This window comes from Ambystoma mexicanum, chromosome 2p, assembly GCF_040938575.1.
Source record: "Ambystoma mexicanum isolate Mex_15411 chromosome 2p, UKY_AmexF1_1, whole genome shotgun sequence".
In the NCBI taxonomy this organism is placed as follows: Eukaryota; Metazoa; Chordata; class Amphibia; order Caudata; family Ambystomatidae; genus Ambystoma; species Ambystoma mexicanum.
The window spans coordinates 517,097,611-517,116,355 of NC_090923.1; positions in this window are offsets into that span (position 1 = coordinate 517,097,611).

Below are 18,745 nucleotides of genomic sequence, written 5' to 3' on the forward strand. Positions count from 1 at the left end.
TTTTTGGCAAAAGGATGAAGTTAGTATTACGCTATGTACTTAATTTGTTTATTTTCTATTTTGATTTAGACAATTAACATTATTTGGTCGGAGGTTCCGGGATCAGAGGCCACGGGAGACGATGGAGTCCTGGAGTCCCATGGATGAAGACCAAAAGATGCCTGCCTCCAGGTGGAGGTGAAGACAAGATAACCAGAATGCTAAGAAAGATGACTATTATGGATCTAAGATTGCCAAGATGAAAGTGTACTCGAATGAACCGAATAACATCGCTGGTCGGGACATATCAGAAGCGGACAAGAGTCCTGACATATGGAGTTCCATGTATTTATTATTTTAATTATTTATTTTAATTTGTTATATTAATTATTTGTTTTAGTTAGTTGTTTTATTTCTTTGTTTTTAATTGACTTGGAAAATCTAAACTTAAAGTAATGCCACTTCAACTGAGAAGGCAAATGTAGAACATTTTGTAAACTAATGAACTCAGATGAATACTGTGTTGATTGCAAATTTTTCATTGATGCACATGAATATTCATGTTGTTGGATTGCTATATTGTAAAAGAAAAAAAGAGAGAACAAATTGTTTTTAGGTATTGGCTTGGATTATAGCCAAGTTCTAAAAACAAAAGGAGGGTATGTAAGGATATTTGGTGTGTTACAGCACAGAGTACAGCACTACTACACAGGTAGCAAACAGCACAGAGTACAGCACTACTACACAGGTAGCAAACAGCACAGAGTACAGCACTACTGCACAGGTAGCAATTTTTTTTTGATGCAGCACCAAATGCCTATGGTGCATTGCTATATGTGTTACCAGATTAACAAGAAAAGACAGGCTATTCAGTCAAAAACGATTTTAACATATAAGATGCAAATCTATTTTTACAGTTAAAAGCACACGTGCACATTCAAAAATGCACACTATTTTTCACCTGGAATGCCTGTGGTGCGAGAGACACATTTGAAAATAATAACTAACAATACTGATAACTAACCTGACTAATGAAACATAATCCACTAATAAAAATGTGTCTCCACTGCAGAATTACGCCTATTCTGAAAGTGAACTTTTAAACGCACATCCATTTTTTTTTTCCTCTCTGCTGCCCTGTCCACACAATTACAGGAAGCAAAAGAGTCGAAAGAACAGGAAATCAGTTGGTTACAAAGTATTACTATAAAAATGAGCCATTGTGTAGAGAAGGAGGAGATGGCATGCTTGATTCTGATTGGAGCAGCGTCATAGCAAGTATCATGCTAGAGGGAGTGATCAGAGTTTTGCTGGGGGGAGTTGGAGGAGAGAGAAGGGCAGTCAAGATTTGGCAGAGCTGGGAGAAAGACCTTTTCCTGGTTGGAGCATTCCGATCTGCAAAAGCTGAGAATTCCAGGCAATGACCCCGGTTTGAGAAGGCAGGCGTTCCTTTTTACTGGGGTTAATCTTCAAGGGAGCCACATTCAGAAAGCGAACAGCCAAAGAAAACTCTGAACAGATAAGGTAATTACATAAGTGTGGGAGCTGAGTGTGTACGAGACGATAATGTTCAGTCAGAGTAGGAAAGGGGATTCCGGTGCCTTAATCACACGTTAATGTTGCAAATGGTGTTCTGTTCTCCGCCAAGTTTTTTTTCAGAGTATTACAGACAATGCTGTTAATGTGCTGTTTTATTTATTTCTGTAAAGAGTGAGATCGTGTTTAAATGCAACTTTTATAATACAGAAAAATACTTGAAAGCAGACAGGTGGTGCGTCTTCTGTTTACCAATACAGTGCTGATGATGAGGGGAGATTTTTAAACAATACAATTGTCATTTTAAGACAGATGTGTGCATGACATATTCAGTATGGAGAGTTGAGAGTGATTGTTTGTAGCATAGCTCGTTGGAGGTACATGAGCCAATGGGAAGAGAGACTCTCTGAACATAGTTCCCTACCGTATATAAGGTAGTGGAAATTACCACAAAATTACCACATATAGCTCTCTGTCGTAAATAAGTCAGTGAGATCGCCCATGGTGGCACACTAACACTAACACTGAAAATGTGGTATTCCTAAAATGTAGGTCTGAGGTCTCTTTAGTGATTACACGAAAAATCTAAGCAAAGATAAGGGATTCTGGACATTGGGGCCACAAATAAAACAAGGGAATTATGCTCACCAAAATACCACCAACCACGTATACCAAATATGCATGTCTGGGTGCTGAAATAATGCATGTCCACTGTATTATTGTTGCACATGGCCAAATCTGAATACAAAGAGTGATTATTGCTAAGTTATTTTTCGGCGATAATAAAATACCGTCAGGCCCCAAATCTCCACAAAATACCCTACAAAATCCAAACTCTATTGGCTCAGGCAAACCACATAGACTTGCCTACATTTGCTTTCTTGTGTTCTGACCTCTCGGTCCTTCATGTCCCCTCCTCACTCTACCAGCAGTTTCTCACGGCCCGTGTCCCACACTATTCAGCCTCACTACCAGTGTTCAAGGCCTGCTGATCAATAGGCTTTGGGTCCCTGCAGCCAGATGCTTTCCAGTCAATTTTTTCTTTCCCACCGCCTAGGAAAGTATTAAGGTCCAGGAATCTTTTTATTGTCAATAGCCTTAGCTATAGGTCCACCATCATGCACACCTGCAACATCCATGATTTGTTTGAAGAACATGATCTTTGCTTCGTCAGCATCACTGTGGCTGAGTTCATGACAAACTATACTACTATGACCACTGTTGATGCTCAGCTCCCTGATGGCTTCATGATGTTTGTACATAACAGATTTAAAAAGATGGGAGGAAGTTGTGTCCTTATATTTCCTGCTTCCAATGACTACCCCAATATTGCTATAATGGGCATTATTTTCTTTAGAAGTTTAGCATGAACATGCCTTCTTGATTTAACACATGCCTCGCTATTTTAACTAGCCACAGGCCCCTTGCAGAAATTTTACTTTATTACAAGTTTGCTGGCCCGGAAACAACGGGTTGTTTCCGGGCCGGCAAACTACGAGTCTGCTGGCAGGTACCGTTTTGCCCACCAGGTCTGACCCTGGCGGGTGGAACGGCACACACCAGCAGACTTTAACGGAAGCACCGGCACTGTTGAGCACAGTGCTGGTGCTTCCGTCCTCCCCATTCCCATTGAGTCCTATGGGACTTGAATAGGAATGGGGACTAACAATTGCCTCCGCCTGACTTACTGGACCGCTGGGGCTGTAATGCCCTGGTTATTCAGGCAAGTCAGGTGGCGGTAATTCATCACGAGTCCAAAGGCAGCCTGCCGGTTTTACTGGCACGGCTACCGCCGGACTCGTAAATGAGGCTTATTGTTCTCTTCATGGAGGAAAGGCCCAACCTTGCTGCAAGCATCCAATATGTTTCCAACTATATTCTCATTATTGGGGATTTGCATATCTGGTCAGACACCCATTAGAACAAAGCCACTACTCATTTTTCTCAATGTTCATGGGTTCCCTGAATTCAAATTCTGGGATCATTGAAGAGCAGAGAGCCTTTATCTCTACTCTTCTTTCTCTCTCCAACATCATGACCATGGGCCAGCCTTACACAGTCCATTCTCTTCTGACAACTTACCTAGCCAAACCAGCAAGGTGGCTTCCCCATGAATCCCCTGCTGAGGCAGATATCAGGTCAATGAAGAGGGTCATCACAAATGCCTTTGATTTTACCTTCCTGCCTACTAGCAAATACATTGCTGTATTATACATGATAACATTTTGTTTATTTTTTTTCAAAAAATCAAGTAATCTGACTGGCATTATATATGGGTAAAAGCAAAATGTAAAAAGGATATAAAAATATGCAAAAAATAACAGAGCATTTTCTGCTGGTTCCAAGCAAACTTAGAGCATCAGAAATTATGAGGTAGTTCCACCTCATTTCTCTTTTTTCATGAAGCTGGATTACCTTTACCACATTGAAGGCTACTACGCTCCAGTATCTACAGGGTGGTTAGTGCCTCTGAGACCTTTGCTGCCTTGTCTATTCCCTCCCAATTCCGTGCATGTATATCATATACAAAACCTACGTGGGCTGTGATTTAATAAACACCGATTCCCCATAATTACGTAATCGAACGTGCAACCATGCATATTCTTAATGATACAAATACAAATGCATATACCTCAGGTTACATTACTATTTACAAAACACCATTTTTATATTTCATACACATGACTTGGTTTACAAAATACTATTCTCGCGTCTATTTCATCATTCAAAGTGAAAACGTTCTTCTCTGCGGAGCAGCATGGCACCAGAATCGAATGTGCTTTGCTCCGTCTGCCATTGAACCATAAGCCAGTAATATGCTCTGTCCATATTAGCAGTAGGCCAAACTTTTCCTTGGTGCAATAATACATGGAAATTATATGTTTTTGGCACTATGGCAATTCTTGTTGTAGAGCTAACACAAAGAACAACTACACTTTCACTTGTTCAACGTTTCTGTAATCTGACCCCTGAGCTTTATGTGGGCCTTAATAAACATTCTGCCATTATCTGATGTCTTATTCCTCCAGTAAATAAGTCATGTATCAGAGCAGGCTTCTACAGGCACAACTGTCAGTACGCTTAATTTCATGTCTCAAAGTGGATGTGATTTCCCTTTTAGGGCCCAATTCATGAAATTATCTGTGCAGAAAAGAGGGTGTTTGCGTGCACAACTGCACGCAAATCCGCCTTCGACGATTCAAGGAACCGAATGTGCAGTAATTTCCCTCGACTTGTGTGTATTTTGCGCTTGCTTGACACATCTGTGCGAGCCGTCGAGGACCTTGCGCGATACTGCGAGCAGAGTGTCGGCGTGGCCAGCGCAGAGGGCTGGAAAGGGGGCAGAACACCAAAAATGGAGAAGAACCTCCGAAAACGTGTTCATTCCAAGGGACGGCCTGCAGGCAGTCCCTCGCACACCGACTATTGCGCGACACGAGATGTATTTATGGATTTGATCGCGCAACATCTCGGCATGGAAATGGTCATGCAAGTACTTCATACGCTCTGCCACCCGAAAGCAGGCATAAGGACACTTGCATGTAGGATTTACATCCCATAGGTGGGGTTGCATGTTCGATTGTGTGTAAGCTTGCATGCCAAATGCAGATGTGTGAGCATACATGTTTGAATGACTGTGTATGTAAGTTGGCATGGTTGTGGTGTCACACATGGATGTCGGTTCCAGCTGCATGTATCTGCACCGTGTACATGTGCATGTGTGTGTATTTCACAAGGTTGCAGCAGTGATGCAACATGAATGCTTGGGACACTGATATGTAGAAGACTGATTGCCAGATGTGACATGGATGCCGATCTCATCACTGCGACAGTTGGTGGAGGTGTACACATGAATGTAAGTGTGGTGGTGTGTGTGCATGTCTAGTCCATTCCCTGTGTTTCATGTGATGTCTGGCTCACCTTTGGCTGCTCATGCTGTTGTATGTGTATGGATGGTGCTGGCTGTTGCCATATGGCTGTGGAATTGCTCATGTGTGTGAGTTGACATGCCATGTGTGTTGGAGATTGTGATGCCATGTCTGAAGTTTGACACTGCCACTCATGTGCAACTGGCATGTGTGTATCCGTCCATTGTACAGTGTCCTGATGCCTGTCTCCTATCTCTCCCTGTCTGCAGCGTCAACTGATGAAGAGGGTGGAGAGGGTGCTGTGGAGCACAGCGGCGGGGATCACACCACCAGCCGGAGACGCAAGGCCCGGCTCCCCTCCCAGGTTGTGATCTCGTCAGGGAGTGAGGAGTCTGGTGCCGTGTCCCAGGCTGCAGCTGCCGAGGGTAGGTCCAAGAGGCGGAGGTCAGAGTTGGACTCCTAGGCAGCAGAAGGGGCAGCTGAGACCCCACAGGGTCCGACGAAGGAAGATGGCACAGAGTCATCCAGGTTGGTGGGGGGTTTGGTGGAGGAGGAGGCCACGCAAGGGACAGAGACGGGGTCTGGAGGTGGGGATTCCACTGGTGCCAGTGGTGCAGTGCAGGGGCAGGGACAGGAGGCAGCACAGGCTGCCGCAGAGGTGCCTGTGTGTGATCCTGTCCCCGATCCTGTGACTGCATCATCCCGCACCAGCAGGGATGCCTACGTCCAGACCCGTTTTCAGGGAGGGGATCCGCTTACAACAACTGGCCTTCCTCTCCCTGCGGACGTGGCTATCTGGGACTGGGTTGAGCCTGTCCTGGGTGGGGTGGTGTTGCGTCAAAGGGGCCATGCAAGGTGACCTGCAGTCTTTTCATGTGGAGACTGTACGTCATCTCGAATGGCTCGTTGACCACATCAGCCTACAGGGACAGGTCACCCAGGCCGGATTCCTCCATTTTCTGAACCATGCTTCGACCCTCTCCTCACCTGAACCCCCTATGCGCCAGTCGTCCTCCGTGCCATCTTCCCACCCATGTATCACCTGGGTACCCTGTGGAGCTGCCTCTGACCATGCAGCCAGACTGGTGGAGGACACATCCCTGCCACAGTCGGCAGTCGGACTCCAGCAGGGGTGGCCACCTCAACAACTGCACCCCAGCCAGTGGAGGATGTGCAGGCAGCAGGAGCCAGGGCACGGGCACAGGCACAGCAGCAGCAGCAACAAGGTGAGAGCCATGATTGCTCTGGGCCTTTGACATCGGAAGGGGCAGGCATCAGCCGGAGGGCAGAAGGACCCAGGACAGGAAGTGTCTTCCGTGTGGCAGCGGTTAGGCCATGCTATAGATGCGGAGCGGCAGCGGGCGGAAGAGGCCTGGCTCACGATGGTCAAGGCGGAGAACGCCATGAAAAGGGCTCTGAGGCGGGCTGAGTGCCTCGAGGCAATTCGCAGGGACCTGGAGGTCCGGATGTCATCGTCCCTGTGAACCCTCAATGCCATGGAAGAGGACTGCCTCCGGGACATCGAGCAGGAGTTCAATGATGCCTTGGCCCGGGAAAATCATTAAGTGAGCCGTCGGACTAGCCCGCTACCATTGTATATAGTTAATTAGTGTTAGGTTTCCTTTTGGGTTTCATTTCCTTTGGGGCGCTGGGACAATACCTTTTTGTATATAGTTGTTCATTAGGTAGGGTTTTTGTAGGTTTCCTTTCAATGGTTGGGCTCATGGACCCTGGATTTGTACTTTGTATATAGTTCAACACTGGATTTCACTTCATTTAAATTTCTTTTTTACCATGGATCAATGGATGTGTCTTATTTTTACACTTTGGATTTGGTTGGACGGACAGACTCTTTGGACCCATTTGCTTTTGGATTGATTTGGATTCTGCTTTCGCACATTTTTTTTAATATTTTGGACATACACATTTTTCCTCATTATTTCCATTATTGCGTGATTTTATTTTATTCATTTGGTTAATTATTGAATACACATTTATTATACACTTTACTGATGTGGTCTTATATCATTTGTTTTGTGCATGTCACAATGTTGATATTTTCAGAGTCATGTGTCACCATTGCGTGGGTCTGAGGGACATTGATTCATGGCCATGCTGGTTATGTATTTTCTATGATGACTTTGGGAATTCAATGTGGGGTGTTTGGACTGGGGTAGGATTTGGGTGGCCATGAGGGGCATGGGTCTGGAGTGTGATGACCTGTCGGGGGGACATGTGTGGGGACCTGCTGGCAGGTGCCCCTGACTGCTGGGAGTGCAGGGGGACATGAGTGGGACGTGAGTGGGGGCCTGCTGGCAGGTGCCCCTGACTGATGGGGGGTGGGGGCACAGGGGGACATGTGTGGGACATGAGTGGGGGCCTGGTGGCAGGTGCCCCTGAATGCTGGGGGTGGGGGTGCAGGGGGACATGTGTGGGGGCCTGCTGGCAGGTGCCCCTGACTGCTGGGGGGTGGGGGTGCAGGGGGACATGTGTGGGACATGAGTGGGGGCCTGCTGGCAGGTACCCCTGCCTGCTGGGGGGTGGGGGTGCAGGGGAACATGTGTGGGGGCCTTCTGGTAGGTGCCCCTGACTGCTGGGGGTGGGGGTGCAAGATGACATGTGGCTTGGCTGGGGGGCATGCCCATGGTGGATGGGCTGCCTGTGGGACATGACCAGGGGTGGGGGGTAGTCCCCTGTGGTGTGGGCTGCCTGCAGGTGACATGGGGGTGTAGAGGGACCACCTGAGAGGACCCACACTGCCAATTCACGTGTAGGACTCACCGCGCACCCCTGAAATTCACGTACCCTGCTCTGACAGCAAAATCACGTTTGAAACTTCCCATGAACCCCATAAATACACGTACCCGGCTCCAATCGCGTGTGAAACTTCCCACAAACCCCAGTTATATACATACCCTGCTCCAATCGCGTGTGAAACTTCACGTGAACCCCCGAAATACACATACCCTGCTGAAATCGCGTGTGAAACTTTCTGCGAACCCCGTTATACCCGTACCCCACTCGCACAGACCCTTTCGCGTGTGAAACTTCATGCAAACCTTCGAAATACATGTACCCTGCTGAAATCGCAAGTGAAACTTCCCGCGAAGCCCAGTTATACACGTACCCCACTCGCACAGGCCCTTTCTCACGTGAAACTTCACGCGAACCCCAGTAATACACGTTCCCCACTTGGCGTTTGCTGTTTGACAGCCCTGTAAACTAGTCCAGGGTTAGCGCAGCCCTTTGCGCTGGATTGGGGATTTTGATGGCTTTTCCTTGCACTAGGGGCGTTCTTGGGGGCGTAACTGGCGCAGCTGCAGGGTCGCTGCGCCACTCTGCGCCACGGCTGGTTTTGGAGGTGAAAATCCATGAATACGCTGTGCGCAGAAATTGATTTTTTAGCGCACGCGGCTGGTGCAGACATTCGCATGCGCACACGGTGCACCAGCTGTGGGCGCCACTTTTGTGCGAAATTCTATGAATTACCCTGCATATGTACCAATGTATCAATTATATTTCAAGATGGTCGTCACCCATGGTAAAGCAAAGAGAAAAGAACATCTCAATCAACACCTAGAAACTTTAAGGACAGATTAGGAATACAAGACCTCCCTTAAAGAAAAAAGTCACAGGTAGAATTGGAACTTTTCCCTGCCTCAACTACAGCAATTGTGGATATATCATGAAAGGAGAAACTGTCAATCACTCACACACAGGTGAACGGATCAAACTACACAGTTATGCTACTTGTGACACAAAGAACATTATTTATGCCATCAAATGCCCTTGTGGTCTGTTCTATATAGGAGAATCAAAGAGAGCTGCAAAAACCAGATGGAATGAGCACAGATTGTGCATCCGCAATCAATGTAAATTAGCGGTTTCTAAACATTGGCACGAAAAGAAGCATAATTTGGCACAGATAAGGTTCTTAATTCTAGAAGTTGTAAATAGAAGAGATGTGCATGAGAACATTGTGAAGAAGCTTGACCAAAGAGAAACTTACTGGATAGACAGAATGGGTACACTTACACCAAGAGGACTCAACAAAGAGATTAGTTACATGTCTTACTTATGAGAATGGTGTAACAAGGTGCCTCACATACATTCCAGAATAGATCCTTATCTGTGGGATCAAGTGTAAATAAATACGATACAGGAAGGCAAACAATTTGTTCTCCTTATGGTCATATAAGAAATGTACCAGAGCATGGCCATGTTGATCGACACACCAGACCATGCATGTTATATCAAAAAGATTACACAGATGACGAAACACACATAATGGTTGACAAGAATTGTTGTACCAGACTTTGGTTGTACTAACACGACTTTGCACAGAATGCAAATTTACACAATGAATTGTCAATACAATGGTTTGTTGACTGTAAATGTATGATTGGACTATTGGTTGTTCTGCCAGTAGACCACAGCTAGAAAATGATTGCACGCAATTACACGTTTTGCAATTTTTGTGCTTAGACTCTAGCCTAGGAAAGGATTGCACATACTGACTTGTTTTGCACTTTTGGTGCTTTGACTGTTTGTTTGATGATAGGTACTAAGCAGCGGGTAGCTATGTGTGTGTTTAGTGGAATGGTATTGGATACAGAACAGCCTGTGTTATATTTGGAAAACATTTGTACCATCAGGATTTCAGATCAGGAACTCTTAGGTATTGCACACTAGACATACCAGAATAGTTTCCAAGCCATTAGTGTAAACAATTACTCGATAGACGAGCATGAACAATGGCTGCTCGGAATACAGTAGCAATACCACTTATTCGACCCCTGTCCTAGTGCACAAGAGTAGCCTCTATGCCATTAGCTAATCTGTGACTCGATAGACAAGAAGGATGAATGACGGCATGAAACGCACTGGGAACATATGTAATTGACCCGTGCTGCAGGGCAAGAGTTGACTTTCACTTTTTACCATCAAAGAAACTAAATACAAACTGAATCAAATTCCTACTGTTTATATTCTGTTGCCATGTGTTAGGAAGAATTCTCAATATGTGCAGCTTTCCCTTACCTTTTGAGACCCCCAGCAACTTTGCTGGATTTCTAGGATTTGATCTTTTTACCTGGAAATAGTTTGAGCCTTTTTTTCCCACTCTTTCATGTATTTTGATGTGTGTTTTACTTTTGTGTTCTTTGGTTATGAAGTCTTAAAACAACTCCATAGGCATCATCTTTTTTCTGTGTGTCACACAGCACCTTCAGTGCAGTGGCACAGGGTTGTCTTTCAGACTTCCCAAGGTTTAAATACTTTCTCTAGGACTGACTACCGTCTCCCAGTGCATGTAAAGTTAAATTGACTTTACTAGTCTCTGAGTAAAGAAATGTATATTCCTTTACCAAGAAAGCTTGAATAAGTTTATATCTGAATCACTGTATGGGTTAGTCCTTTGTGTAACTTGTTCTACTGCTCACTTAACTCATGAGATATGTCTGGCTGCTCAGCCATCGCTACCACTTTACTGTGTAGTACAGGCTGCCTAACACAATGGAGGCTATCCTGCCCTGCCGTTGCCATGGGAAGGTGGGACGCGAGGCGTACATGCGCCGACATTCCCATGCCGGGGAGCATCGCCGAGCGTCTGTCTCCATGGCAACTTACAAATACTGCAAAGACCTGCGCCTCTTCCTCTCGCAGTTCACAAAACGATTCAGTAGAGACACAGAGGTAAGACGGCACAGTTTGTCATAACTATTGATATTTATACCATATAGACACAAGGGTAATCATGAGGATTTGTTTTTACATGGATCTCATAGAGCACATTGTACGGACGGTAGTCCGTTTTTGAAAATAAACACGTGTCAGTCAAAGTACGAAAGCAGAACAATCTGTAGAGGTATGACCAAATTAAACTGTATTCTGATTGTATATATCTAGATGAAACTAGCTGTGACATTTAGAAAAGGTGCTGATGAGATTTTCTTTTCTCTTTGCTTTACCGTGGGTGACGACCATCTTGAAATATAATTGATACATTATTACGTATGAAATGTTAACGTATGAATATGTTGTTATTATACACATGGTTCTAATTGTGTGTGAATTGTAAAGATTGCATTGTCCTGAAGATGGTGTTTTAAACACTGAAATGCATTGCCTTTATGCAACAGATTGACTACTGTGTGTTTGCATCTTCCTAAAGAAAATGCCACATGTTTATAGCTATTTAACAGGAATGTGAATTAAACATTACCTGTATTATATATGATAACATTGTGTTTTTGTTTTTCAAAAAATCAAGTAATCTGACTGGCATTATATATGGGTAAAAGCAAAAAGTAAAAGGGATATACAAATATGCAAAAAATAACAAAACATTTTCTGCTGGTTCCAAACAAACTTAGAGCGTCAGAAATTATGAGGTAGTTCCACCTCATTTCTCTTTTTTCATGAAGCTGGATTACCTTTCCCACATTGAAGGCTACTACGCTCCAGTATCTACAGGGTGGTTAGTGCCTCTGAGACCTTTGCTGCCTTGTCTATTCCCTCCCAATTCCGTGCATGTATATCCTATACAAAACCTACGTGGGCTGTGATTTAATAAACACTGATTCCCCATAATTACGTAATCGAACGTGCAAACATGCATGTTCTTAATGATACAAATACAAATGCATATACCTCAGGTTACATTAACTATTTACAAAACATCATTTTTATATTTCATACACATGACTTGGTTTACAAAATACTATTCTAGCGTCTACTTCATCATTCAAAGTGAAAACGTTCTTCTCTGCGGAGCAGCATGGCACCAGAATCGAATGTGCTTTGCTCCGTCTGCCATTGAACAATAAGCCAGTAATATGTTCTGTCCATATTAGCAGTAGGCCAAACTTTTCCTTGGTGCAATAATACATGGACATTATATGTTTTTGGCACTATGGCAATTCGTGTTGTAGAGCTAACACCAAGAACAACTACACTTTCACTTGTTCAACGTTTCTGTAATCTGGCCCCTGAGGTTTATGTGGGCCTTCATAAAGATTCTGCCATTATCTGATGCCTTATTCCTCCAGTAAATAAGTCATGTATCACAGCAGGCTTCTACAGGCACAACTGTCAATATGCTTAATTTCATGTCTCAAAGTGGATGTGATTTCCCTTTTTAGGGCCCAATTCATGAAATTATCTGCGCAGAAAAGAGGGAGCTTGCGTGCACAACTGCACGCAAATCCGCCGTCGACGATTCATGGAACCGAATGTGCAGTACTTTCCCTGGACTTGTGTGTATTATGTGCTTGCTTGGCACATCTGTGCGAGCCGTCGAGGACTTGCGCGATACTGCAAGCAGAGTGTCGGTGTGGCCAGCGCAGAGGGCTGGAAAGGGGGCAGAACACCAAAAATGTGGAAGAACCTGCGAAAACGTGTTCATTCCAAGGGACGGCCTGCAGGCAGTCCCTCGCACACCGACTATTGCGTGACACAAGATGTATTTATGGATTTGATCGCGCAAAATCTCGGCATGGAAATGGTCATGCAAGTACTTCATATGCTCCGCCACCCGAAAGCAGGCATAAGTTCACTTGCATGTAGGATTTTCATCCCATAGGTGGGGTCGCATGTTCAATTTCGCAGTGCATATACTCAATTGGGGTTCTGATGTAACGTAGGGGTGCGCGTAAGCAGTGTAGCGTGGTGCAGGTACATTTTACGTGGGTTTGCATGCAGATTTCCCAAGTTATTGATGAGTTACACATTTTTATGCGCATTTTGTCACGGTGCCGGATACAGTTACGGGGGACCCCGTGCAGGGTCTCAAGTTGCAGGCATGCTTATTAGGGACCCCCCGCAATGTTTGAAGAGTGTTTGTATTCGCGCCGTGGGGAGCGTTCAAAGGTAGCTCTGATGGCTGTTCATGCTTTGCATGTGGGCGTGTCAGGGGCGTTCTGGACACGACTTGCGAATACGGTTACTTTGCGCTGACAAATTCCATGAATATGTGGGACGTGCATTTTTATTTCTGTGCACAGGCGTGTGCGGTGTCCCTCTCGGCGCGCGGCCCTTGTGTTATTTCTGTGCCCAATTCCATGAATTGTGCTCTAAGAGAGAACATCAGCACCACTTTTAATTCCGTTCCATAAAACACATCAAGGTAAAGCCCCAGAGCAGTAAAACAAGGTTTTGGGATTGTAATTTAGTCGGTCTAATATTTACATTTAAGATCAATCAGGTGAAGCATTTTTTGATTTGCTAAGTCATACCCAAATCTACGTTTTTGTTACTGCAGAGCAGCGAGCGGCAGGTTATTTAACTCGGATGCCTTTATTTATTGATTTGTGTATTTATTTATAGACAGCGGATGAATGTCGATTTACATTCGTCAGATTGATAAAGCAGCAACCATGCCTGCTTATTTGGCAGGTGTCTTCGGAGTTGATGTGTGGTTGCAAGATATATTGACGCATTCTACTAATGCAATCTCATGTGCATATCATATTGAATATTTTTTTCTCTCCAAAAAAGTGGCAAAAATGCTCTTTAATTTCATATATTCATGCACTGAACTGACTTTATGGTTTTGGCGTGTTTAAAAATCAATACACATAGAAATGTAAAGAATAAAAACGTCTCCAAACATTACATTCATTGAGGGTAGATTGATGCTGGTGGAGTACGTTTCATCAAGTATTTATTTTCGGTGTTTGTTCAACAAAAGCAGTGCACACATGCAATCATTGCTTTTTGTTGTAAAGTTCCTCTGAGTGGCACACATAATGTTATAGGAATCACACCTATACACATTTGATTTGCCTACTCACCAATTCTTCGGACAGTCTAAACATATACATTTGCCATAATTGGAGGGAGGGTTTTATATAGAGTATATAGAGAAAGGGGGTGTGTCTACAAGAAAATAACAGGAGAATGAATTGTGGCATTGAAAGTGATTGATTACATTATGTTATGCTATGTTAAGTTATGATGTGGTCTGTTGTGTTATGTTATGCTGTTTCATGCTATGGTGTGCCAAATTATTCTGTGTCATGTAATGCAACGTTATGTTATGTTGCGTTATAAGGTCTTGTTGTTCGGTCCTGCTAGAAAAAAGGATGGCGTTGTGTATGGCATACTGGCAGAAGATCAAAGATTGCTTTCTGTTTCTCTGTACAAGGCATAATACCGCATTAACTTCTAACAGAAATAATTAACCATGACGGGCATTGCGCGGAACAGTACAATACGTTTCTTATTTGTTGATGTATCATGTTGTTAACATCAAGTTTATCTTTTTTGCTGCACCCCCATGGTTTTACTCTCACTAGCCAAACTATTACTTCTCCAGCTCAGTTTTCACATGCCTTCTAATCAGAATCAGAATAAAGTTTATGTCGGCATTAAAATGCAAACAAAGTTAATCAATAGATATACAATGACATAGAAGAGCATTTAAAAATCACTCATTCACCTATACACGCTAAATGGTTAAAATCTAAAAATCCACTTGATTTAAAAGAATATACTTGAAAAATAACAAACAGAGCAAAGATATGATCAAATAATCTAAAAACCAGAATGAGCAGATATGAACGCATTTATGAACGCATAAAGTGCAGGTGTCTCAAAGATTTTAGGAGTGCATTGCACAAGAACCAGGCTTTCCCCATATATCTTAATACAGTGAATACTACTACCAGGTTATTTGTGTTTTCACATAGATCTTCAGCTGATATCAAGGTATGCACCCCATAGTTAATCAGGAATTGTTTAAGTTTTCTAGATGTAATAAAAGTATATATGGGGCAGGTAAAAAGAAAGTGCTGAAGCAATTTAATGATCTCGAAGGGGCTAGGGGGAAATGGGGCAAGAACATAAAGATTGCATCAACCAGCTGGATTTGAACGATGCAAAATGTAGTTTCCCCAATCTCATTCTCACATACAGAGATCTAATAAATGGTTTAATGATTAATGACAAATAATTTTCCTGGATGAAGGATATCTTAACTGATATGACAAACTTGTTCACTAACCGACATCTTGACACATTTCTATTGAATACCCAATCTGTGTGGGCTTCCACTACAAGCCGTTTACATTCTTTAGTTATGGCATAGGGATTAACCTACAACATTTCTAGACTGAGCATTTTCGGGATGTTCTGATGTACCTAAAATAGAGGATAGAAAGAACCCATTGACCATTCCGCTGGTCAATCACAACTTCTTTATATTTAGCCAGGAAACTATTGGACCATGATTGTATCCAATATATTTAAGTTTTAAAAGATGCCTGGACATCCACCAAAGAGACACTGAGCTCTTATCTTAAAGCGGCATTCAGTATACTTGCAGGTAGCAACAAGAGTCTCTTTAGAAATTGATTTTTAGTGGCACTAGTTTCGCTACATAGCTCAGCTCAGCACCACGTAAGGCAGCGGTAGCAGCATGTGCCCTGTAAACTTAAAGTTTTGGGGCAAGGATATTATTTCCAAAATTCTTTGAAAAGTGGAGAATTGTGTTAAATTTTCTCTACAGTGTCATATGGCCTGATTAATGTGATTTAGCCATTTGTTGTTATGGCTAAACCTAATGCCTAAGGAGTCAAATGCATGTGCTCCATCTATTTTTTTCCTTCCAATGTTTAGATGAATGTGATTTCTTATATGACATTACTTTAGTTTTTGGGGAATTAACTATCAGGCCATCCTTCTCGTAATATTCAAAGACACGGTCACTTAATTTCGTAAGTGACCATTGGGATCCGCAAAATTAAAATAACATTGTCTTCAAACATTAATAATCCCAATTTCTCGCCACCAAGCATTGGGGCATCTGCATTCAATATCGGGAGCTTCTTTACAGCATCATCAAAGTATACATTAAAAAGTGTTAGGGCTAATATGTACCCCTGATTTTCCCACTTTTCAACCTTAATGGGCTTGGTACACTCACCTCCCCCGCACACCTCCAACTAACCATGGCAGAACTCTCATGGTACAACTCTATAATGTCTTAAGTAAAGCAAGCGGAACCGTTTTTTTCTTGATGGTGTTCCATAGTACTTGTTCTAGAATTCCACCAAAGGCTTCTTTAAGATCCACAAAAAGGTGACATAGTGCACATCCCTCTTCTTCATGTAACGTCTCCAGTGTGCATTCCCCCCACTTTTAATATGTTGTATGCATGTTGTGGGATCAGTGTGCTTGTGAGAATAGACTCTGACTGCATTGTGTGATCATTATTGAATTTATGCACAAGCGCATTTTGGATTCACTCCTTACTTTATTTTTCATTGAATCAATTACAAGATTTTATTGAATTAACTGTATCCTTTTCTACATAAATTGTAACTGTTGCCACTCACACAGCGAGCGGCTGGTAGTTAAATAGAACTACATTTCCCAGCAAATACTGGGAATATAATCCTATTGGCGGAGTGTTAGCGCTGACAAGTTTGGGCTGGTCTGCACTGGTCCCTGTTGGACGTGTGTGCAAGCAAGCTACTAGAACGCCACACTTTGCAGCAAAAGTGTAAATTGCTTAAATTCTCTTAATCCCTCATCCTTGACACCCTTTCATCATAGGGCTTCATCCAGAGCTTATCTTACTCTTAGCAGCACAAAAAAGGTCTGCCTTGATGAAAGTGACAGATGTAGTGAGTGTTAGTTGTATGGATGATGTTGAAGGCATTAGTCTGGCTGAAGTCAATTAATTGGCAACATTACTCCCTTGCACTCATACTAGAACAGATAGCTCTGGGTGTAATTGCCGGGCTCCTTCTTCTTCTCACTACTTGATACAAAACAGTAACTTGACGGTTCACATGAAAAAGAATAGTGATTACCTTCTAAACAATTCCCCGAGAGACATCTTGGAGTATGAGAGCATTAAGACTCTGTGTTCCAGGACCCCAGTGAACCAAATGGTCAATGATGACACGGTCTAGGTGATTGGGGGTGGGCACCGCTTGATTATTTAATGTTCATTCAATCTAGAGTTATTTGTATCGCAGCGCACCTTGAGGACTTGGCACAAGTTTACAGTAAATGAGAAAAGAAAGAGCCAGAATTGAATCTGGTTCCAGGTGTGCTCGCGTTGAGCTCTCTGATGGAGTTGAATTTCGACTCCATGGGAGAACTCAATGTGAGCACACCTGGAACCAGATTCAATTCTGGCTCTTTCTTTTCTCAATGATGACACAGTAACATCAGCCATAGATAGATATAATAGTCTCATTGAAGACAATCCCATTGATGTTGGGGCTGCAATACCCCCCCAAATGTCCCTCTTACACGGGATCACTAGGCAAACGTGTCATTGACATACATGATTACATTGTGGATAACTGTATTGATGTCATGTATGTGACAGAGACGTAGCTCAAAGACTCAAGTGGACCAAAGTTAGAGCTGGTGGCACCGCCAGGAAACAGCCTCTTTTGTACAAATTGCAAGCAGGGCAAAGGTGTGGGGTGTGGCCATTTTAACTTTGTTCAATCCACCATGGACTGTGAAGGATGCAAAATCCTACACTTGACGATTACCCCTAATGATAATGGCTGCATGAATGTTATACTGGTATATCAACAATTCAGGGATAGTGATAATTCTTTTTTTCACCTCAAACAGGGTATTAAACCTGCATGTCATCTCCAATTTCGGTATCATACAAAGCAAAGGACAGGTATACAGATCCATTTTTTAACATATTTCAATTTAAAGTATTAGTGTGTTCCCTTTTGCTCACCCTGGTCAGAAGAACCCTCTGCCCCGCCGTGATATACTGGTATATCAGCCACCAGAAGATATGCTTGGAATTAATGAAGTACATCTTTTGGTCCCTTTAAATAAAACAAATTACTCCAACATCATTGGTTAGAGACACCTCCAATAAGTAGGCATTAAATCTAGAGGAGCACCTCAATAATATGGACATTGTAGTACAAAATAAAGAACCAGCCCATGTAAAAGGTAACATAAAAAATGGGGTTGCATCTTGGAATATTGCCATAGAAACTGTAGACACAAAACCACGTTTCTGGTCTGACTACTCTTTTATAGAATGCCTTCTCCAGTTACCTGAAAAACCGGTAAAAAAAAGTAACAACCCCAAGAGAGTTGTCAGTATGAATCTGAACAAGATAAAATCAGATGATCTAGACAGCTGCTTCATATTAATAATAGACTCTACCACGGACTTGGATACCCCAGGTGTGTTGGATTCCTATGGTGTGCACTTGAATACACTCTTGGACATAGTTGCCCCCATAAGTCAAAAATCATAAGAGATGAATTGTGCCATCAGAACTGGTTTTTCACAGTCTTAACTGACCTCAAAAAAGAAAAGAGATAGGCAGAGAGTGCCTTGAAAAAAACAAGTCTAAAATAAA